At 39.5% G+C, this 23,540-nt stretch overlaps 1 protein-coding gene across 2 annotated transcripts in view; it reads right to left on the reverse strand.

Moving 5' to 3' along the window:
- Positions 1-8,479, reverse strand: part of LOC124160161 (vesicular acetylcholine transporter-like) — a 185,162-nt gene extending 176,683 nt beyond the window's left edge. The window contains exon 1 of one of the 2 annotated variants that reach the window (XM_046535918.1): positions 8,105-8,479. The gene's annotated coding sequence lies outside the window, so the exon portion shown is untranslated. The remainder of the gene's footprint in view (positions 1-8,104) is intronic. The other variant, XM_046535917.1, reaches the window with a different exon arrangement.
- Positions 8,480-23,540: the final 15,061 nt, after the last annotated feature.

Below are 23,540 nucleotides of genomic sequence, written 5' to 3' on the forward strand. Positions count from 1 at the left end.
AATCAGCAATCCGAAGATTGCTCTGACATAGCTCTCCAATAGTTTCTCCTATCGGCTTACCTTTTAACGCTAATAGTATACTTCTGTAATCTTTCACTGCGGGCTTTATGTACCTCATCTTTATGCCTCACTTTTCCTTTGCTTCCTTCCACTTGTAACTCAGCGATTGATTTCATTAGGGAGGGTCATTTGGTGTTATGACGTAGCCGATTATGAAGACAGGTCTTATTGCCAAAGATTTTCATCGGACAAGTCTTCTCCTCGATTCTCCTTAAAACTCAAGGTTACACACATGATTTATCCATTTGATATTCATTATTCTTCCATCATTCCACATTTTGTAAGCTACCAACATTTATTTCTCCACTGCTATCGATGCCTCAGTACCATTAAGAAACACTATCTACATGTAAGTGTGAATGAATTGCTTCCTAACTTCAACGCTTATATTCCCAGATTGTAAGAGACTCCTCTCCTTCTGGAATGGCATATTCGCTTGGGCCATTCTACTATTTTCCTCATGCTTCGTCCATCGTTGGTCACTTGGCTCTCTAGGTAGCAGGGCTCCTTCAACTCCTCAAGTTTATAATTTTCTAGTCTCATTTTGGTTTTAGCGTCTTCCTTTCTGCTATAAATCATTACTTTGGTTTTATTGGCAGTGATTTGATATTGCAATGATGAGCAATCCGTCAATGCCTAGCCATTGACTTTTCCGCATTAATAGGAAATTTCATAATATTCCCCAGTCTCTTCTATGATTGCTTTATCAACGGCAAACCGCAGCATGGTCGGCCTTAGGACAAGGATTAGGACTACTTAATCACGAATAATTTGGAAAAATTATATAGGTCGTAGGAATATTAGTCTACACTCACTAATTTATTCAGGAAAAGAGTCATTGAGTTTAAGAGACATATATACCAGGATTTTATCGATTAAATCTTTTTCTAAGACGACGACGACGATCCTCAATTTTAGCGGGCTTTTATACCCTTGATTCGTCCAACCTCCGGTGCGTATATATACCACCTCTCCGGCTGTAGTGAATTTACGCAAGTGCGTAAAAAAGGGAATTTTGACTCAACAAGTGTATAGGGACCAGTGTAACCTTTCCAGTGTAAGTGAAGGAGAATTAGAAAGACAGGCTTCTAGTGAGCGCGTGCAAAAGCACTCTAAAAATTAAAAAAGACTACAAACTAACGGCATCGGAAGCCGGGAACGGCCCTTAATGGCCCCAAAATGACATTACAATTTTTACAATAATTATTTTTGAGCTTTTATTATTTTTATCATTTTTTTTGTCGCATACAATGCGTGTTTGCTCATTTTATATTTTTTTTGGTTCATTTTATCAGTTTTAATATTTTTTTTTGTCTGATTTTTAGCATTTTTATATTTTTTTTGTTTACGTTTTTCCATTTTCTTTTCAAACCACAATATAATTATTACCATGACAATGATTAAATTTTTGAAAGAAAAGACATAGGATAGAATTCGTTATCAGCGAAATAATATTTCTTTTGGAAGTCTGTAGCTTTTGAAGCGTTTTGAATGTACAGGGTAATCCCATAGTGTTTTTGTAAGCGTGTTACGTGGAAGGGAGTTCTGTAGTCTCACAGCTTGTGACTTGATGAACTCGTGTATTTTGGGTACTTTGTGAGCGCGTCTTATTTCAGTCATTGGCATGAGTCTACGTTGGTTTGTGATGTAGCGCAGAGTACGATTCTGGAATGTTTCTAAGTGTTTGATATTCGTGAGGGAAGTGTTGCCGAACACTTCGCACCCGTAAAGCAGCCGAGGACGAATATAAGATTTATACAGCGTCACCTTGTCCTTTCTAGAGATCCTAGATCTATTGTTAAGCATGCAGCTAAGAGAGATCTTAGCTGCAATGGCAGATTTCAAGGCTTGCTTTACGTGCGCGGACCAGAGCAATTTGTTATCGAAATGTAACCCTAAGAATTTGTGTGATGAAACCATTGGTACTTTACAGGAATTGAAGGTAAGGGATTGGGAGATAGGTTTTTTTCGCCGTTGAAAGACGACAAGGCTGCTAGACATGAGCATTTTATTTGAGACAGCTAATTCTCGGAGTAGTAATCTTCATACGCATTCAGTATTAAGTCTATGTAAAAAAATTCTAGCTTAATTATTATAAATTTCATTTCAAAGAATTTGTACCCACTTCATGTCAGTATTTAATCGTGGACACATGAATTTTATGAATTACGCCCAATATGATATATACATGTAGTTATTTATTTAGCCTCTCACGCCAACGCTTTTAGAATTAAATAAATGCTTTTACTTCTTCAAACTTTCTTTTTTTAGGTTTAAAACAATGAACAAAACAAATAAAAATGGCAAGAATTTAAACTCTTGGTTCATATCATTGGATCTTAAAGTTAAAATGAAAAATTCAAAGAAAATATAAAAAAATTCTTTTCGTTAATTTTATGATTTTAGAAGAATTAAAAACCTTTCTCTTCTACTGCAATGGATAATTAATCCGAAAATTAAACGTTTTTATCCATAAATTAGTGCTTCTCAGTTTCCAGGGACTGATAAAACTAATGAATACTTGCTTTAATTTTGAATATTGTACCTTTAAGAAAATATGCGAAGCAAAGCAGTGAATGCATATAATTCAATGATTTCTCATCCTAATTAAGACCTTTTGCATTGCATTAGCATTGCAAATTTATTTTTACTTAAATTAGTGAAATTTAGTATTTTCTCTTCATTTCCGTCTGCCTGCCTGCATTGGAGTAAATATCAGATTCAGAACCAAATTTCTCTTAATATTTGGCTCATTGGAGGGGAATAGAACTTTATGCAAATATATTCCTAGGACCGCTCGTAGTCATAGTTATACAAAATCTTAAACATTGCCCGTAGGCACACAGGTACACCCGTTAAAAAATATCGGAATTGAAGAGTTTGAACATAGAATTTCATCACTCTTGCGCGTTATTGCGCGAGTAGTATATTTGTTCCCTTATTCGTATAGTTTTCAAATAATCTAAAATAATAACAATTATCTTAATGTGTCGTGGATTCATTTAAAAATACTAAGCGCAGTATTTTACATGGGCTATAATCGTAAGAATGGACTGATATAAAAATGAATGAAATATGCCTTCTTCAATATATTGCCCAAATGTTCAGAGTATGTCTACCATAAAATAAAATGCCTGCTAACTCTCCTTTAATCTTTCAATTGTTTAATTGATCAACGGTGATGTCTATATTACACACGAAAAGTTGGCAAATAACAATGAATACTTTTATTGTACATAAGACAAACTCAAAACGATTCTTTAAACTAAACGGTCAAGAATCTGCGTCTTTTGGCCACAATAATTTGAAACTGGTATAGTGATTGCTATTAGTTTTAGGATTTAACCGCAGAAATTTATGTAGTGAAATCATAGAACCTCATGAGGTGAAGTATGTGAATGATATTTTGGTGGAAGGAAATTTTGAGCCGATGCTCAATCTGACATAAGATTAAATGAAAATCAGAAACTAATTTTAAAATTGAATCAAGAGTAGAGCGGATTATTTGAAGAATTTCCTGATAATTATTCTCAGAGCTCGAAATCCAAGTAATATAGGCATTGATGTGGACCTTAAACAATACGCTTAATATAATTTTGTTATGATAGTTTTCATATTGGGTGTATTCGTCAACTTATGATTTTTGGGCACGGATATTTATCGACCACAACATCTTTGAATGTAATGTTATGGTCGATATTTTTTGGAATAACATGACTGCAAAATAACACCCTTTGTAATACACCACTATTTTGCATTGCCGCGATCTTTTAACACATATTAAGCTTGTTAGTTTGCGGTGGTTATTTCACCACTTGATAATGTGTCGAAATCGGCGGCGTAGAGGTTAATAGTTGTGGCACTGCAAATGTTTAAATTTGCAGGAACTCCTTGAATTCAACCCTATTCAGTTGGCTCATTCTACTACCCTGTTTTATTCATATTTTTTTACAAAATTGGAAAGAGAAATGGATAATAATAATGGATGGATGGAGAGATGGCAATTCATGCCTTTGTAGGAGTGCTTCCCGCTCCGATAGGTCGGCGCTGCGGGCGCCCCGTGACGCCGCGATCCAAAATGGAGGACGTCTGAGAAAGTGGGACTTGCCGTTGGCATCGCTGAGAAATATCAGCGAGATAATTCTTTGACCCGATGTATCATAGCTTCGACCTTTATCTACGTTGTGATGTGATTCTCGTTGAATGGGTCTTGTACAGTATATCTGTTCTTATTTTCCGCATTATTATAGTTCGTTTATCGATAAAATCATGACTATATAAAATTTATATCGTTGAAAGGAAATAAAGTATTTGTTGGGCTTATTTCCTATTAATATAATTTAATACGAAGTACTGCTCTAAATCCTTACGCAGAGAATAGTTTTATGAAAGTAACGCTTTAGCAATTAGGAAGAAAATCATGAAACAGCATTCGAGTAAGCTTTGATATCTGTAGTTTTTAATCGATACCTCACCTAAGTTAATGTAATGGTAATACCAATATAAAATTTTACTTTATTATTCCACGGATACAATGACCTCTTTTACAGCATTATAATTCATACCGTCGTTTTGCCAACTCTATCGAGCTGAGCAGCGATTATTTAGTTTCTACATAGTGTAATGCCTTCTTATCATGGCCTAAATTTATAAATGCTTTAAATTTTTCGATGGCCATCAACTTGCATGAATTAATTTTAGCTATTCCAAGCGAAATATAATAAAAAGGAAAATAAATGTTCTTTTTTAAACTGTGGTAGTCGATCCTAAATAATTTCTAACTTAAAATGTTTTTAAATGAGACTAATATGAAGTGAGGAAAAGGTTACATTGAAGCAATCGCACTGTTAATGTCCGCTAATGATCTCTCAAACTAAACAACTTGCTTAAGGTTGAAGTGATATAATTGGTTGTAATAAGGTCTCAGGGCTGATATACCTATTCCTTCACTTGAATACTCAATAGAATGATAAATGTGCATGTGTTCACAATCGTACTAACGAATAAGTTATAGCAATGCTACAAGGATATCATAGCTAATACGAATTCAAGTAATTTTTTTCATTTTAGAAATATTTTGAGACAAGCAATAAAAAAATGGTACATCAAATTAAATAATTGCGGAATCTTTTTGTGAATATAGAGTATTTAGGGAGTTGGTTGTAACCTAGAATCACCTGCTCAATACCTTCAATTTTCTCAAGAATTTAATCGTATTTAGCAATGAATAAATTAATCTGGAACAACGCACTTCGCTTCTTGAAAGGTAAGTTTGGATATTTCGTACTGAAAAATGATAATATTAACTGATTAAGGAAATATACAGATGAATATTCATGTTACTTCAAATGCTGTTTTTTAAATTGGTTGCGTATCTTTTAACGTTAATAAGCAGAATACGTTCATGTAATGATATAATTATCTGACCTAGCCCTGATGACGATGGACGACACGACTATCGAAACGTCGGCAGAGATGGAGAACCTCATACGGTGGGAAACCCGAAATAACTTCAACATGTATTGCACGGGTCTTAATTTTGGCTTTTATCAATCTGTATGCAAAGACTCCTGCCGCAATCTCTCTCAGTAATAGAGAATGCTGTAAATTTCTACATAGTTTATAATCGAATGGAATAAACTTTGCTCCATCTCACATTCTCTTAACGCATGATGCTCTAAAATACAAAGAATGCAAGTCGCAGAGGAGTCAGCAGGCGATAACATATACGCGATCAGTTTCCGACATTCCTCTCATCGGTTCGAATGCGATTAAATATTCCTTGTTGGCATAGGTCATTATTTTATCTCCTTGCTTCAGGTCTCTCCTATTTTTGAAATTCAAAGCATTATCTCATTCTCGGAGAATATGAGTGATGGGCCTATTGATATATTTCTTCATAAAATGTAAGCTTGATAGCACGAAGCGGAGAATAAGAAATGTGGAATTTCTCTTATTTGATTTCGCGCTAATTTTAATGCTGCATTGATTTCTGACGCTAAGGTATTATCAAAAGGTGAGGTTAATGGCGGAATAAAGACTGCAGCGACGCCTCTCGAACTGAATGAGCGCGACCGCGGGCGCTTGATATTCCGCAGTTACCCTGTTCCCAACCATTGAATAAATGTTAACTCCTCTTTGGAAGAGTGAAAGCGAGTGCTTGTTGTAGGAATAGAGTTATAGTTTGCAGCTTTAAATCTGCATTTTAAGTTGTCTCGTGATTTTTTAACGGGGAAACAATTTTGAATCAGATTTTACGCGGTGTTTTGCAATTGGGACTTTGTTTTTACTTGTGAACGGTGGGACATGAATCTAAATGTCCTAAAAGATGAAGCGGTTGTGCAAAAATATTAACCTTAAGAAGCATTAACTTAAGGTTTACGGGCGCACAGCAGCACAAAAATCATTGCGATGAAATCGTGCGGTATATGAATTAATGTGAGCGAAGTATGTGCCTTAAAATTTTTCTCGACATCTTTATATTCCACTGTATAGAAGCTTTTCTCGTCTCGTCTTGGGATTAAGTTCGTCCCAATCCTCATCAATACATTCAAAAAGTATTACACCCGAGTAGATTAATTAAATGTGTTCGCTTCTGCAATGAAATCTTTCAACAAAAGCCGAATTGATGCAGTGAGAAACGTTCTTTGTAGGACTCCTTTTGAAGCCCGGTTCATATTCAAACTTGGAGCATTAAATTTGGTAATCGGTCTCGTTACACATGCCTACGTGTTTGAAGCATTTGATGCTACATTCTGTCAACTGCCGTGAAGTTCTGAAGAAACGAGGTGAAGCCATGAAACTTGCGTGTAGATATTTTAAAATAGCCTATATCTAGCCATTGACAACTATGCCTTCTACAACTTACTACTTTATTATTGAGAGCACTTTAGCATCAATAAATTTCAAGTGCCAACGAAGCGTAATTTATCCAGGGATAAAAGTAATAAGACCAATTTTTTAAGGCTAATCATATTTATCCAATTAATTGTTTCAAGCACAATATATAGTATCTCATTGAAAGTGAACTGGATTGTATCTTGTTAATTTGCTAAAAAATAAATAAGTTTTACTTCTAATATGGTAACTCGAGTTAAAATATTACAACATTTTCAGCTGCGATAGCAATCTCTCATTCTTTTGTATTTTGTAGATTTTTATTAAGCCCTTGTAATGATACAAGTATTTACGATGATTTTCCATGTGTGTTTTTTAAATTTAGGTTTGATTTAATGCAAGTTTAAATTCCCTAAACCAATGAGTATTTCTGGAATTTAAAATTCATGGAGAAATAAGATTCTTCTCCTGATAAATTAGGCTACTTTTTGTGTGTATCGCTCCGATGGAACCATAACCCCAAAGCTAATAAATGTCCAACATGATATCCAACAGATAAGAATCGACGCTGGTCGAATGGGTCTCTAGGGTTAAATGGACCTTTTGGCCGAGGCAGGGGAAGGGGACGAAGGGGGTTGGAGGAGCCTTGGGGGTTGCAATGAGGGCAAAAGGACACAGCAGAGGGGCGGGGGTGGAATGGGGGAGGGGAAAAATGGCCCACATACACACCCACCCCTAGCGTGATATATCGGACTCTTAAACATCCTGCTCTATTGAAAAGGGCTTTTCCAAAGAGCACCCATGTTAACCCTGGTTCGACAAATTCTCTTCAATACGAAAACTGCTCTGAATTAAGATAGTGAATGCGAATATAATCTGAGGTTTCAGGCGAGATGGAATGGAAACGGAACATAATGAAGAAGCAGGAGCAATTTCCAGAATTTTAAATTTATTGGTACTACCAGTTTCTCTTACAGCATCATCGGGTACCTGATGAAATATTAAAATTGTGGAAATTGCTCCTGCTTCTTCATTATAGTGAATGCGATTCTGGTTTGCCCCTGCATCGCAAACAGTTTTCTACCAATGTTCCGAGGCACGAGTGGTGCATGTGCGGTGAACCAAAAAAGCATTAAGTTGAGTATTACTCCAGGAAAGTGCCAGATCTTTCATGCACTCACTCTATTGACACAGTCAGCACACTCACCTGTGTCTGGGATCCCGGTTGCAGCAAATTTGTTGGAGAAGTAGCCCTTGATGGAGCTGGTCACTTGATGCTGCGACGGTAAAGAGACGCCCCCGGGTAGGATCGGGGGCAGGACTTGGGTGAAGCCCCTCACGCCTCCCAGAATGCCTCCGCCGGCCGCCTCGCCGCTCGGCGCACCTGCCTCCTCCTCCACCGCGTCGGCCGTGTTGGGGCCCTCCGGGTCAAACGGGCCCTCAGTCGCTGCTTCCCGCCCTCTCACTCGGGGATAGCCGGGCGCAGTGAGATCCGTGCGCTGGAATGAGTACCACAAGGCTGTGGTCTGGGTCTCCTCCGATTTAAACTCTTGCTGGCGTCCCCCAGGAGCTGTTTCTTCGGCCCCTCTTCACTGAAACTGATGGTCGCCTTCTAGCTCGTATCCCTTCAACACGTTTAAATCAATAGATAAACTTCTTTATCCCTCTATACCAACTTCCAGCCTAATCCTTTTGGTCCTTGGGCCCGGAATCCTTCCTTCTCGACTTCTTCTATTCGGTCTTTCGGCCTGATATCCCTCTGTTTTTCCTCCAATTTCCGAATCTTACATGAGGAGAGCAGGGTGGTTGTTCGGGGGCCGATCAGGAGAGAGGAGCCGTGTGCTGGCTGCGCGAGCGGCGTGGGGCGGCGGGGGCAAACGGGATCTCCAGACGTTGGCGGGCTGTCCTGGTGCTCGCCGCCTCCGAGCCTGCTGCACCACCGACCTTCAACACGCGCGCGCCTCCCGAAGCCCTCTCCTCCCTTCTCTCCCTCCCTCGCTGCCCCTTCAGGAGGCGCCCCCTTCACCCCTGCGCCCGTAGAGGCGCCCTCCCCGCGCGCGGAGGAGGGGTGCGGCGGAAAAAGGGGCGTCGACGCCGCTTCCCGGCCGATGCGCCCGCGCCGCCCGCCGAGAGGTGGAGCCGCCGCCGGACCCGCATCGGTGTGGAGAGAGAAGGGGGGGCACCTTCCCCCCCTGCGGACCGCTTGTGGAGTGGCGGCCCGCGCGGCTCCCCGCGCCTCTCCCGCCTTCCGGTGCGCCCGCCAACGAGAGCGCCGCCCTAACCCCTCCGGAGGGCTCCGTCTGCACAGGCGCGCGGCCGCCGTGGATCGTGGTTGGACGGCGTGGTTCGCTGACGCAAGAGTGGAGGGGAGGGCGCTCAGCGTAGGGGGAATTTATTGATTCCCCCTCCCCTCGTCTCCCCGTGGTACTCGATGTGAGTAAAGGATTTTGCAGTCCTCGTCCATATCGTGCCTTCATTTACCCGTCCATGACACAGAGCTCACTGTAGAACGTTTCTCCTTCGCATTGTCGACCTCCCCTTGTAGCAATATGTTCTCATCATGATTATCCCAGATGTCGGTCAGAATTTGGTCAGTAGCAGACGGTATCGTGAGCTGGAATGTTCATCACATGATAGGAAGCAGGGTCGCGCCTGTATAAACCCTTCCTCAAGCTGGTTCATTGTAGACCGTTTAGTCCTGATCCGTTACCACCCATCCCCACCCACCCTTATTAGAAAAGGGTCCTCTGATGAACACTCTGTGGATATCATCTGCAGGTTTGTTAGTTACGGACGAGTTCGTCCGCTAGAATGTTGGCGGGTAGGCAGTTGGGTCATACCTTCATCTACCATCATCCTCGCACTACCCTGTTCATTCATAGAGCCTTTCTTAAGCACCCTTGAAAATTTTATTCCACTATCCATCACTTTAAGAAATCAGGTCCGTTCATGATTATCCCACAGATTTCTTTCAGAGGTTGGTCAGTTACCAGAGACATCGCCCGCCCGTTGGAATGTGTTCCTCAGGATAGGCAGCAGGGTTTCGCATGTCATTTGTCACACAGACCAGTCCATCTTGGAGTTATTATTACTGCCACTTAATTTACTTTTTCTATCATTTCAATGAAGTACAAGCATGTGAATTAAACCTCAAAATCAGGATAATCCAGTGTATTCCTTCCGAAAACAAAGTTTGGTCAGTAACAATCAAGATCTTCTGCTGAAATGAGTGGGTAGTGACAGATTCACAGCACGGTTCTTGTTTTAAGACCGTATATTCACTACCGAGTAACTATTCATAATTCATATGATCTGTCGGTGCTATTTTTGGGTTTGTGTACTGCATTGTGATTGCTTTGTTTTATATTGATTTTAATATGACAATTCCTAAACTCTTGCATCACTTCCTCCACTGAAGGAAGTATTTTCACTACGGTGCTGAAGCAGTCTGTTTTGGTGGCAAAATGGCAGGTTATGATATAATAAAATGGTAAAAAACATGTACCTGATTTTGAACTTTTGTAGAGCCATGGATATCTCTTTATGATCCATTTTCTCCCTTTGCGAGCCTTAAGTCACCTACACTGTGTGTAGAGTTTGATTTGAAGCTCTTCGTTGTTTTACATGCCTAAATGGATAGGTGATCCAGTAGATTAATAAAATTTTTCCCGAGCAGACATAAAGCTAGGCATTTTCAACGGGTGGGAGCTTGAGTGGTATTCGGGATGCCCACATTAGATATAATGCCGTTAATTCTCACGCATCGTACAAACGCTCATTTAATTAAGTAAGCTCTATATTTTGGCTACATAATATTGAAAGCTAAATTCATAGTTGGCACACGTAATGAAATGTAACGTAATCAAAAAATGAAGTTTCCGAGAATAGGATCACTGATCGACTTATATACGAAGATTCCCAAGTTGATCATGTAAATAATCCCATTCGCGATGCATAATCTTTTTACATCCTTGTAAAATTATCATCGTAAGGACGATGAATGATGACGAGTGTATCTGATAATGAATATAACATGGGCCAAGTTCTTTAGGGCCCAAGATGTCCATACGTATTGACCTCTTAGCAGATTCCCTTACATTGGAAAAGTAACGCTTGTCGCATACACTCGCATACACATGTTGCCATCATGTTCCCTATGTACGAAGTGTATGTGCATTTATTTTGATGAGGTGGCAGAGGCCAGTTTCCGGTGGTATCGGGGAAAACGTGAGAGCGCGGTGGATGGAATGATGTAAACACTCTTTTTACAAAATGCAAGCATTGTATCGGAAATGTTTAAGTTGATTGTGCCCTTACACTATATTAATTACGGCGCTGAACCCTATAGCAGCGATCCTTACTGGCGTTACCACATTGCAAAGACCGATTCTTCGGGGTGGTTGTGACATGCGATTTCTCTTGATTAAAAATTTATTTCTTGAACAAATGATACGCCATTGAAAACTGCTCAATACTTTGATGCCTTCTATGAAGAACACAAATGAATAAAATTTCAGGAACAACATGGAAAATATTTTGAAAATGTATAAATACTCCCCTCGACAATTGAAATTGCATTTTATTTCAGCTTCAAAGGACATATCCCTTACTGAAGTGGCGTCATCATAAGGTTCCAATTTAAAGACTGGCGTGGTATTTTTGTGTCCTCTAACAATAAGTACGCATGATAACTACTGTAACGTCGATTAGGTTCATTTAGTCGTTCACCATTATTTAGAGGCTTCCTTTTCCATAGATCTCAAATTTAATTTGATTGAAAATGACTCTCAATCAATTATTTTCATCGACGATCGTTTTAACATCAAAGGTTTGACTCTCAATCTGGCAAACAATACAAAAAGAACCCTCAGCCCTTCTCAGGCTGACTGGTTGCCAAGAAATTTGAGTTTATTTCTGGATTGTGGATAATTTCACCGAAATTACTTTAATGCTACATTTACTGCGAACTCCTATTAGTTCCTCAGCATCTTACCACCAAAAACTATGTGGTGTGTTGTTTATTTGTTTCTGAAATCCTCCGGTAATCAGACAATACCAGTTTTTAAAAGTGTTGCTTGATTTTTGTACCGCCAGAAATGATTATGAACTCTTTTAATAGAATCATCCCGAAATATTTATTTTCATGCAAATCACATGAACTGACATCATAGAATGTAAATCCAAAGCTTGGGTAACGATGGTAGTACTCTTCGTACGGTTCATACGTGTGTATGAATGAGAATAGAATAAGTGACGAGACAGAAAACGGATAGGAGCGAGCGATTGCTACTTGGAGGGTGAGTAGAGGAAACTGATTCATGAAACAAGGGTAAAAGGAGAAGTGAAATATCAACGTAAGTGGTTGTAGGTAGGTTGTATGGAAATTACAACAGAATTAAATACATGGAGAATATAAAGTAAAATAGTAAATACGCACTTTATCAGTGGATTGTAACGTTGCAGGTTGCGCCCAAGAAGGGATGGAAATTTCATCTAAGAGTGGAGGTCAGAACTCATCCAAATACGGTGGTAAGTCAATTATTCTCCAAATTGTAGTTATAAAATTTTATACGTATGAGAGGGTGAGAAGCCAAGGGGTACAAGTGATATTTTTCTCAACAGAGTTAGGTGAAGTTAATTGTTAGAATAAATACACAAAAACTTAGTATCCATGGAATACGAGTGAATCTCTGTTCTGTGCTGACAATGAGAGGAAAATCAAATGCACTTCTAAATATCTAATTGACCTCGCTTGCTTTCTACATCTAATTTCTGTACCTAACACTGCACAGAAAAAAGAAATCACTTTTACTCCTTGACTTCTCACTTACTCATATATAATACTACAATTCTGCCTACAATTTTTTGTAAAACTCGTTGGCAGAACCGTGACTAATTTGCAGATGATGTGCCACTTCGACAATGGTTACTCTTCAGCCTAAGAGAATCATTTCACGTGAACGCTCAAAGTTTTCTTCGTTTGTAGCGGTGAATGGTCGTCCAGATCCGTCATCGTGCGTAACACTTGTGCGACCATTTTGGAATTTTTCAAACCATTCGAAGACACTTCGTTGTTGCAAAACACTGTTCCGGAACTGTACCAAAGGTCTTTGATGAATTTTGGCCCCAGACGCGCCTTCCGACCACAAAAAACGGATCACTGACCGTTGCTCTTCCTTGGTGCAAATAGAGAGCGGAGTACTCATGAATAACCCTCCGCAAGTCGCGTCACATTTTGGAACGCTATGTTACGCGCGGCGTCGCACAGACACCGTTTTGCATTGTATAAAGAAAATGCACGCAAGTTGAAATAAATGTTTTAACATACTACCACGAAACTTAAATCATAGAATATTTGATTTCATGTACGAGTTACAAATGTCTGAATAAAAATGATGGAGATATTTGTATTAACAAAAGACTTAATACTAATTATTTTGACGCTCATAATAATTTTTATTGCATAGAAATTGCATGAACATGTTTTATTTGAAAAATAAATTTTAAATTATTTAAATATCTGTTTGTTTAAATGATAAACGCATTAAAAAACTTTGCAATGAACATCGCGGGGGTATTAGCATAAAACATCTAGTAGCCTAAGTTCACGCGTGGCGTTTACTAGACTCCAAAGGCAACAAAATAATATATTTTTCCAGAAATTTGACCAAACATATGATGACGCAATGGTGACTAATTCAGAAGCATAAAATAATTAGATACAGGGAGCATAGGTTTCCCAGATAAGAAACATGATGTGGGTAAAGGAAAAAAATGGTATGGCGTCTGGTAAACGGCGCGCGACCAACGGAGTTAACAGCAGCTCAGCGATAACGCAACAAACCTAACAACTTGATACTTACAAAGACATAATAAAAAATAAACGAAGCAAGTGTCATCAACGTAAAACGACAGTGCTACCAAAATAAACAAAGATATAACTAAACAGGGGATAATTGATTTTCCCCCTGTCTGGAATTATTGCAGCTTCTCGTACGAAGGCGGATCCCCGCTTGGGGGATTTCAGGGAAGTACAGAGGATATGGAATACATAGAATCGTGAGATAAACAGGGAGTTTCTGCTTCTGCTTTCAGGTCCTTTTTTGCAAAATATTCTGTTTTTTCATTATTTTTGTATATTTTTCCTCACATTGGGCCTCGGCATGGACGAAATACGGTTCAACATCTAAAGATAATATTAGTTTCCGAAGAGCTACTAAATATAATAAGTTTTTTTAATGCATTAAATTGGGAGGAAAATATACTCCTATTCCACACTTTTTTCAACAATGCTGGTAGCGTGGATATGGATCGATAGCGTAACAAAAGTCCAATTTAATATGAATGCCGGCGCGCCTGAGCCAATTTGGATATTAATTAACGGGTAGATTACCTCCAATGAAAAACTCTCCTGTCCATTACACACGCCTCCCACAATACTGTTCGCGACCGCTCATTTCCTCTCTTTAGTCGTTGGCTGCGTGCCCTAAATGGCTTTCCCAACCGCTTTCCGCTTCCCCTCATAGCAAACCCACACCCCATACTCTCACCACTTCCATGTACCCTCTCCGCTCCTCTTTCGCTTCGTGATTTATTCTCCGTAAAAGTGGTTCACCGACGCTCAACCGCAGCGCCACGCGGCACCAACTAGAGAAGGTACCTCATCTTTTCCCTCTACCTGAGCGTTATTTTGTTAAAGCGGCTGCAACGATTTTTCTTTGAAGACGCGGTAGCTCTTATATTTCTTGCATCAACAATATTTAAGCTAACATTCCTAGGATGAGATACGTACACTTACATTTTTCTATGATTTTTTATGTATTCAGTTTAAATAATAATAATTTTATTGTTCTAGGACCTTGTCCTATGGAGCATAACACATTTTACAAAGAAGTCTTGGCAGTGAACAGCAAATAAAGAGTGAAAATACAATTTTACAGTATTAATGATATACAGTATTACAGTATTTTAATTACAATTATATTTTTCAAGTAAATAAGCATACATGTTTATTTTGAATTGATTTGCTGTGTTACAGTTAACAATATCGTCCGGTATTGCATTCCATATTCTTATCGCAGAGTTTAAGGTTGACAATAGGTACACAGTAGTTCGACAATTCGGAATTTTAAATCGTCTTCTAGCTCTTACTTTTCTACAAGTTTCACTCTGTGAATAGGAGTTAAGCTCAGCTAAATCAATGTAGTTTTCAAGTTTTTCCCGACTTATGATTCTCAAGAATAATTTTTGGGAATACAAGCGATATAGAATCGGTATTATAAGAATAGGAGTAGGGGTAGATTATACCCGTGGGGATGGCTGATGTAGCCGTTGAAACGTTGGGACTATGCACGCAAAGTAATGCACGCCGGGAAACCAGAGAATTATTCCTACAGTTTCATCAAAGTATTTATCTTCTGTACTCGAATCCATTCGTTGAGGTTTTTGAGACGAAGATAGTTCTGCCTTAAGTTAAGATATCTTCATTTCAGAGTATTTAAAAATTTGATCTATGCATGGAATCGTAAACAGCGTGCTTCTTGTGCAAAATTTCAATTCAGTCCCCCATATTTTATGATACCATTAGTAACGTGAATTTTGGATGTTGCACGGAACAGTATAAAACCTATAGGTATTTATGAAAATGCGCTACACATGATTGCATTCTCTGATGGATGAATGGTATAAAACAATTTTATCTGTCATCTACTTACTGAATATGATGTTTCATCTATGAAGCGACCTTTGCAAGCTTATCATCTTGCACAGCCGAAATCACTGTATGCTCCAGCAATGTGTTCCTAAGTTCCTTTCATAATAATATCCACAATATATTATGATTCAAATTTTACCGTTGCATTTATTCATATTCATCCCTCTCTTTTCTGCCGCATTTATGGCTTTTTTCATTTAAGGTAGGCCTTTATGATGGCGATCACAGACGCTTGGCCTCTCCAGCTGCCAAGCACGAAACCTACTGGGCAGTCCCTCTAACGAGTCAGATTTCATTACCCTGTCCCTGGCTTCCATAAATTTCGGGGAAATAGTAGTGGGCAACAACCTTAATCACCGAGTTGATGCAGTAGCCCATTAGAAGGGACATTTTTACGGGCAGGATTAACGATGAAATATATGAAAGCTCTTTTGACACCTTGTGTCAACTGAGGTTTAACATTGTGATCCAGAAACGGTCTCTCGCGTTATTCCGTAGTTATTTTCATATTTTATTAAATAAGTCTAAAGTTGTTGCAATGAAATTTTAAAAACTATTATTAATTTCTGTCTTTATATCATGGCGGAGAATAATGATAATTTTTACTGCCATTACGAAAGTCGAGATCAAAATGTGAGATGCAAAACCACACCATGAACAATTCATTGTCCAAACCTATTCCCACTGGAAAGTAAATCAATTTAGAAAGAATTGCTAATACCTTAGGTATATAAAAAGTCACGAATGTATTATCAGGAAAGAACCGGTAAATGTAGCCTATAAATAACGGGCTACTGTCAATCCATAAAATGATTGCAAGGCAGAACTAATATTAGAGATCGCTATTGTTCCTTAATCAATAATGCCTTAATAATATCAATCCTTCTCTACCGTTTATATCTTGCAAATTCATGTTCTTTGATCTCCCCTATGTATGTTGGGCATCCCTTTATTCCCTCGTAACTCATCCCTCGGTCCATTGTAGCTCCCGTCAAACAACGGTCCCCATCCCACCTTTCACTTCACCCTCAGCCGAGCGGCCCTCCTTTCGGAAGACATCTCAAGCTCCGTCTGCTAGCGCCCTCCCAGTGCTCGACCTCCCGCTGTTAAGAAAGGGACGAGCAAGGTCCATATGGAAAATTCTCGGCGGGTGGCTCGGAGGAAAGAGGGGTTACACTGCAAAGCCGAAAGTCAACCGGGTTGGCTCTTTGCTCTTTCGTATAAGTTTCATCATTGTCGCCGAGCTTAAAATTACGAAAAGCAATAGACTAGTTATGGGCTGGTTATGCACTAGAAGCGAAATTCATACGCTCGACGAGACAAGAGCATCCGTTTATACGTTTCTGTCCAGCAGATCCGAGGGATACGAACGCAATGCATTTACATACCCTGCAGTGACTTTTAGCCGGCAGCTTCAAGCACGCAGGCAGGTTTGCAAAATGAATTAGCAGTAATTTATCAGAAGGAAGAACTTAGAGTGATATTCCAATAATCATGCCACAATGGCGGCGTTCGTGGAAAAAAGAACGCAGAACTTTCTAGAGTGAAAATTAAAATTAGTGCGAAAATTATCGAGGGGTTTTGGTCAATTTTGAATCAACGGGAAAATTAGTGAGAAATTTTCGATCGTGCAGTATTGCAGACATTATTTTGGCTTTTTATACGCTTTATACCCATATTTTGTTTATTCTAATCTTGAATGACAGGAAAAGACATCATGGGGTAAAAAATAACAAGGATATGAGATAAAATGGAGAAAATAACAGCGGAAAAGATATTGCATAGAAGCTAAGATAACTACTTACTATTTAACTTTTTTGTACGCGATGTGGCAAGGTTGACCGCATGACGTCAAAACCAAAGCTGTCCACTCTTCTCTCCTTCTGGCCACTTCTCTCCAATCATCACAGGCTTCCATTCGTGACAGATCTTCAATTATTTTATTCATCCAGCTTTTCTTTTGTCTTCCCCTTGGCCTTCTTCTCTCCGGAACCGTATAATTAGCTTACTTGGGATATTTTTCGTTATTCATCCGCTCCAAATGTCCTATCTAATCCAATCTCTTACTTTTTAACTATCCCATTATCGTATTGTCACCATAAAGAATGAATGGTTCCTGATTGTGTCGTTTTCTCCATTCGTCCTGCACTGGACCTTATACTTTCCTAAGCACCCATATCTAAAAAAAATTATAGTTTGTTCAAGCCTTGTTTCCTTGTGCTCCAGCTTTGGCAAGCATAAAGAACTACTGGTAACTTGTTCAATCTCATTTTAAGTTTTCTCGACAAATTCTGGGACTTGAGGATACCAATAAGAGCATGGAATGCCATGAATACGAAATTAAGTATTGTCATTCAGTCAGTAAACTATGCTGAGTCCCCAAAAATCACACGATCCACTTGTGATTTTAGGGGACTGCACGGTCCATGTTCCGTTATTAGGAAATCCTGTGACGTCAAATGTCCCCTTTCAACTTCACCGAATTGCCCCATTGGAAGAAGAATTACTTGAAGAAAAGAACGACATGCACAGTGAAATAACAAAGAGTAAAACAAATTACAATTATTATAACGTTCGTCAAACTAAATTACATTATATCAAGAATATCGTAGAGACGTTCCGATCACAGACTGCAAACGATGAATAAAACCTCCAGAACTCTGAGGTTATCGAGATTCTGGTGATAGATCTCGTAAAACCGTTTTGGTGCGATCTGCGCTTGATAGAGCTCTTCGGAGGGGTAGAAATGGATGCACTGTCTACGAATCGTTATTTGGAAATCCTGTGACGCTAAATGCCCTTATTCACCTTCACCGAATAGCCCTCCTGGAAGAAGAATTACTTGAAGAAAACCTTTTAATTTTTAATTACTTGAAAAAGAATAGGGTTACTTTAAAGCAGATGCACAGTGAAGTAAAAAGCAGTATAAAATTTGCTATTATTATAACGTTCGCCAAACTAAATTATATTGCATTAAGAATATCGTAGATCTATACCGAACACAGACTGCAAATGAAACTTCCAGAACTCTGAGGTGACTACTGCTGGTGATAGAGCCCGTAAAACCGTTTTGTTGAGTTCTGCGCTTGATAGAGCTCTTCGGAGGAGCAGAAATGGATGCACTGTCTACGATCCGTTATTGGGAAATCCTGTGACGTCATATGCCGCCTTCGACTTCACCGAATAGCCCCCCTGGAGCAGGTAATCCGCGAGGGCTCTCCCTTTCCCCAGATACGAGACCTGTCTGATTGAGGAAGCCACGCAAAGGATTTCTCGCCGTCCCTCCAAATCAGAATCCGTGGAGTAAACAAGGGAGGGCGTGGGAGACGACAATGCCGCCCCTCGCTGTTTGGTCTCCAAATTAAGTCCTTTATTTTTGCACCCCCGGTCCGTCCCCGGGTGTCACTAGAGTGGGGATGCGTGGATTAGCTCGGTACCGGCAATATATATTCCCAACTCCCCCTCCTCTCCACCCCCACCCCTACCAACAGAGTGTCTGTCTTCCGAGCCGCGCAATATAGTACGGGCCCATGAATGATGGGAAGTTGAGCCTCTGTTATGATCGATGCTGCCACCTTCCCTTGCGACCCCTGACGCCTTGTGGCGGTTACAAGGGTAGATGGGGTGATGTAGATGGGGTGTGGGGGGGTTGGTGTGTCTTCTTCCTTTTGACGTTCCGACAGGGGCTGCGAGTTAATATTAGGGACAATGGAGGAGAAAAACCTGAATTGGTGGGCGAGGAATATCCGATTCATGAAATAAAAATACTTTGTTCTATTCCACACTTTATATTGAATAGTACGACCCGGGTTTCTGCATATCATGCTATCATGCTACCCAGGCAGAAACCCGGGTCGCACTGTGTAAAATAAAGTGTGGAATAGAACAAATTATTTTTATTTTATGATGAAGCAGTTCCACAAAGTAACGCCGGAGACCGTGTCAAATATCCGATTCTATTTCAATAATGAATCACCTATTTAATTTGACTCAAAAAGCTTTGTTAAAAAAAATTGCACTAAATTCAACAGTAAAATAATATATATCGAATTTATAATAGAATAAAAAATTCCCTTAAACCGCTTATTATACCATTCACTTTGGGCTTTCGACTTCGGAAGCTTAAAAAAATCATACATCAATGATTTTAATTATTTAAATGGAAAAATTTCCTCTTGACTAGGTATCATACCATATACCTTCGCCTTTCCGGGGAAATCAGTGGACCAAACTGCTAACTAGATTCCTTAATTCCATCGTAATTGCCGGGACCGGAACAAGTCCAAGGTCCATTTCTCGTACAAGAGAATTTTTTTCCTATAGCTACTAATGTAAATACCAGGATCTTCATGTGTCTGGCTCAAAATTAACCGTGATACAGATATGGATCTCAATTGCCTCGGCGAATATTTTCAAAGACTTTATCAGCCGGATAAAAATATCTGAGAAATAAATCTATTGCTCACAGAAAGATTGTTTACTCAATCAGTGTATGGGATGAATTTCCAAAAATATAAAATCAAAAGATAAAACATTTCACGCACTCACTCAATGTTACATTCCAAAGGCTATTACCGGGGTTTTTACCGAGGAATTTTGGGTCCAAAGGCAAATGCTTTGCTCAATGGGCTGGCTCGCTGTAAAATCATTGCATTCCAACATTTCCTCTTTGCTTGCTAATGTTATTCTGTTTTTGTTTTTGCCGCTGTTACCAGCGTGTGAAGGCGATTTAATTTTTTCTACTGTCTCCAGTGTCTACTCCCTCACTTTAGAATAGCCTCCTCCAGTGACTATTAGACAGCAGTTTTGATGAATCATGGAATATAATGGTTAAATAAAAATATAATTTCTGCCATATTTACAATTACGCTAATCTCTTATTTAAATCATATCTAGATTCTTTTTACCAAAGCTCTTTGTTTTTTTCCTTGAATAAACAGCTTTCTAAACTGAGAATATAAATACAGCGATAGATATTTCTCAATTAAATCCTTGTAGTTCAATGTCGCCCAGGTAAAGATGTAGCCCTCATACCCGACAGGTGCCTAACTCGCTTGATGAGATTTTAACTGAGGTGGAATAAACCCTCACTAACCTCCTTTACTCTTTCATTGATATGTAGGTGGTAGTTCTGTTGGAATCGCATTGTCACCAGATTCATTCCGGAACTTTGCCTCCGACACACGACGTTCTTTTTCCGCATCCGTACATCCACAACGGCATCGTGCTACGCTGGTTGGTTTGTGAGGGAGTGTTTTATATTCAGATTGAATGTTGGGGGAACTGCCGGTGCTAAAAAAGAGAGTACTCACGAGAGGAAAGGGTTGGTTAGGGAGTTGTTTATGCTTGTACGCATTCCGTGTCAAGAGATCGAGTTTGCTTTCGCGCTTTTAGGTAAGACAGGAGGAATGAAATTTTGTGAGGATTAGAGTTGCGAATAGAATGCTTGGATACAAACCGTTGGGTTTCGGACTCAAACCTCAGGCAAAGTCCCTGCACACTCCCAAATAAAACAGTTGGCTCAGGGAAAGAAATTATTCCCGTGACCCTTTATGCGTAGTGTTTCAGGAGGGATATGCGATACTTAAGGAGAAGGTATGGGAGGCAATTTAAGCTTTTTTTGGAATTAATCATTAATTGCAATTAATTATTAATTAATTAAGTTCAAATATTAATGACATTTAATTTTTGAGCATAAATAAACGAGAGGTTTGAGCGAGTATCTACAATACTATCGCCTAATCTCACCCATTTTGAGATTGTATCAGACAGTTATATTTAATCTCATATTTTCGTCCAACCGTAGTAATTTAAGCTCTTAAATTTTAAGGGTATTAAATAAAATCAAAAAGGGTGTATACTCAAGAAAAACCATTTTCAAGATAGCTACAAAGTGCATCTAAAAATGCTTGCGATGGCATAGCTGAGTAACTGAGGCCTTACGACCACTTGATAATGGACAAAAATTGTTTAAAATTATCTCTTCTAACACTACCTGAAGTATTGCAGGTTCCTCCTGAAACCTTATATAAATTAGATGAAAAATGCACATGCCTACGACGTGTTCTTAAGTGAGTTCTACTATCACTTATGTATTAAAACTATCAGGTAGAATCGTGTGAATAAGTGGGTTAGTTAATTAAAATGTCAAACTTAAGGGGTTGTATTGAATTTATTTCCTTCCTTTGGGTACTTTTTCGTTGAAAACGGAGATTTTTCATTGTTTAAAATAATTATGAAATCAAATACCAATCTTCGTCTTTCCACGACAAAAAAAACATTATTTCTACCCCGCAATCGTACTCGCCCATCTACAGAATATACCTGTCGTAAACTCAGTCTGTTCGCGGTGGAGTGCTTTTTCTCCAGAGAAAGTTGTAGGAACTGTCGGCGCTAAAAGAGGAAGTAGATATAAAGAGAAGGGGTTCGGTTAGCGAGTTTGTGTATGTACGTACACTTCCCTTGCTAGGAGAGAGAGCTTGGCTTCGTGTTTGCAGAGAGGGAAGGGGGGTGGACGAAGTTTGCGAGGGTTTTTCGGGTCTCACGGGGGTGTGGAACTGAAAGGGGTTGCTCCTTCCACCCTCTTACGGTGGCACTTATTTTTTATGCATGAGCATCACGGAAATAACGAGGAAGTTTATTTATTCCGGGGGCGAGAGCCCGGAGCCTTACATGGGGTTGGGGGTGGTTTTCTTTCGGTGGAGGAGGGGGTTGCAGCGTTTCAGGGAGGCTCAAGTGTGCTCAGAGCCAGGTCCCCCCCTTGCCACCCCTGATCCAACTGGGTTCAGGGGTTGCTGCCTGTCGGGGGTCGGCAGGACTGTTTTTTTTTAAGACCGAAGAACAGGCGGTGGTGGATTTGGCGCCCAGATCAATCCGTCAATCGATAACTAGATGTCAAAGCAGATGACTCCCAGGCCTTCTTTATTTCTTTTTCTCTCGAATCCTGATTCCACCGTGATTTGTATCTCCTCGTTTTCTCTCACCGGAAGTTAAGCGCCTCGTTATCTCTTAACGCGATTGTTTCTATAAATCCAAAAGAGCATATTTGGACATCAAATAGGAAATCAATATAAAGTTACTAGTATTATATCTCAAACTACCTATTATATACATTGAAATATTCCTATTTTTTTCTTTTCATACCTCATCTGGCAGCTTTATTGCTCCTTCCTGAAATAGACTGTCATCCATTGATGAGCAAATCTTTTTTGGAATCATTTTCAAGAATAATTGCAGTATAACTGACTTTTTACAACACAGTTTTGTTGTTAACCATAAAAATTTTCACTAATTTCCGAAATTTTCCTAGCTGGATAGGAAATAGAATCGCAATTTAGTGGCATCGCTACGACATAATATTCTTTTATATAGACTTCGCATGCTAGGTATAAAGTGAGCATAGCTTCAATTTTTGTAGGTGGGGTTTCTTGGGGTGGGTCCGATGGAATGGCTATTTAAACTGCTTTCTGCTTACGCCTATCTTGGTCGAGTTAAGTGTCGGTTGAAAACACCGTCCCTACGAATGAATAAGGGGCTACAGAGCAATCATATTCTAGGGAAAATCGAAAATTCCGGCTGATTGCTCACGTCTTGTAAATAGAGAACAATTAGATCAAGATGCGCACATTCCAGTGTCAGCTGAAACGTGGAACAGGAGACAAGCAAGGACACTTGGGTGGGGCTGTCCAGTAGTTATATTATGCTATGGCCTGCGGTTCAAGGTCTGCTGCCCCTCAGAAGTAATGGCTGGAGAGTGGGAACCAGAGTTCGCAATCGCAATTCTCCGTCAACCGCCAGTTTCAGAGTCCTCTCATGTGATCGCAGGTGAGAGCACGGCCAATCCTGTTAGCAAGGAACTTGGATTCTTTGTCTATCAAATTGTTCAAAGATTTTTTGAACAATTTGATTTTTTGGCACTGGGTACGAGCAT

The sequence above is a fragment of the Ischnura elegans genome, chromosome 6 (genome assembly GCF_921293095.1).
Source record: "Ischnura elegans chromosome 6, ioIscEleg1.1, whole genome shotgun sequence".
Taxonomy (NCBI): Eukaryota; Metazoa; Arthropoda; class Insecta; order Odonata; family Coenagrionidae; genus Ischnura; species Ischnura elegans.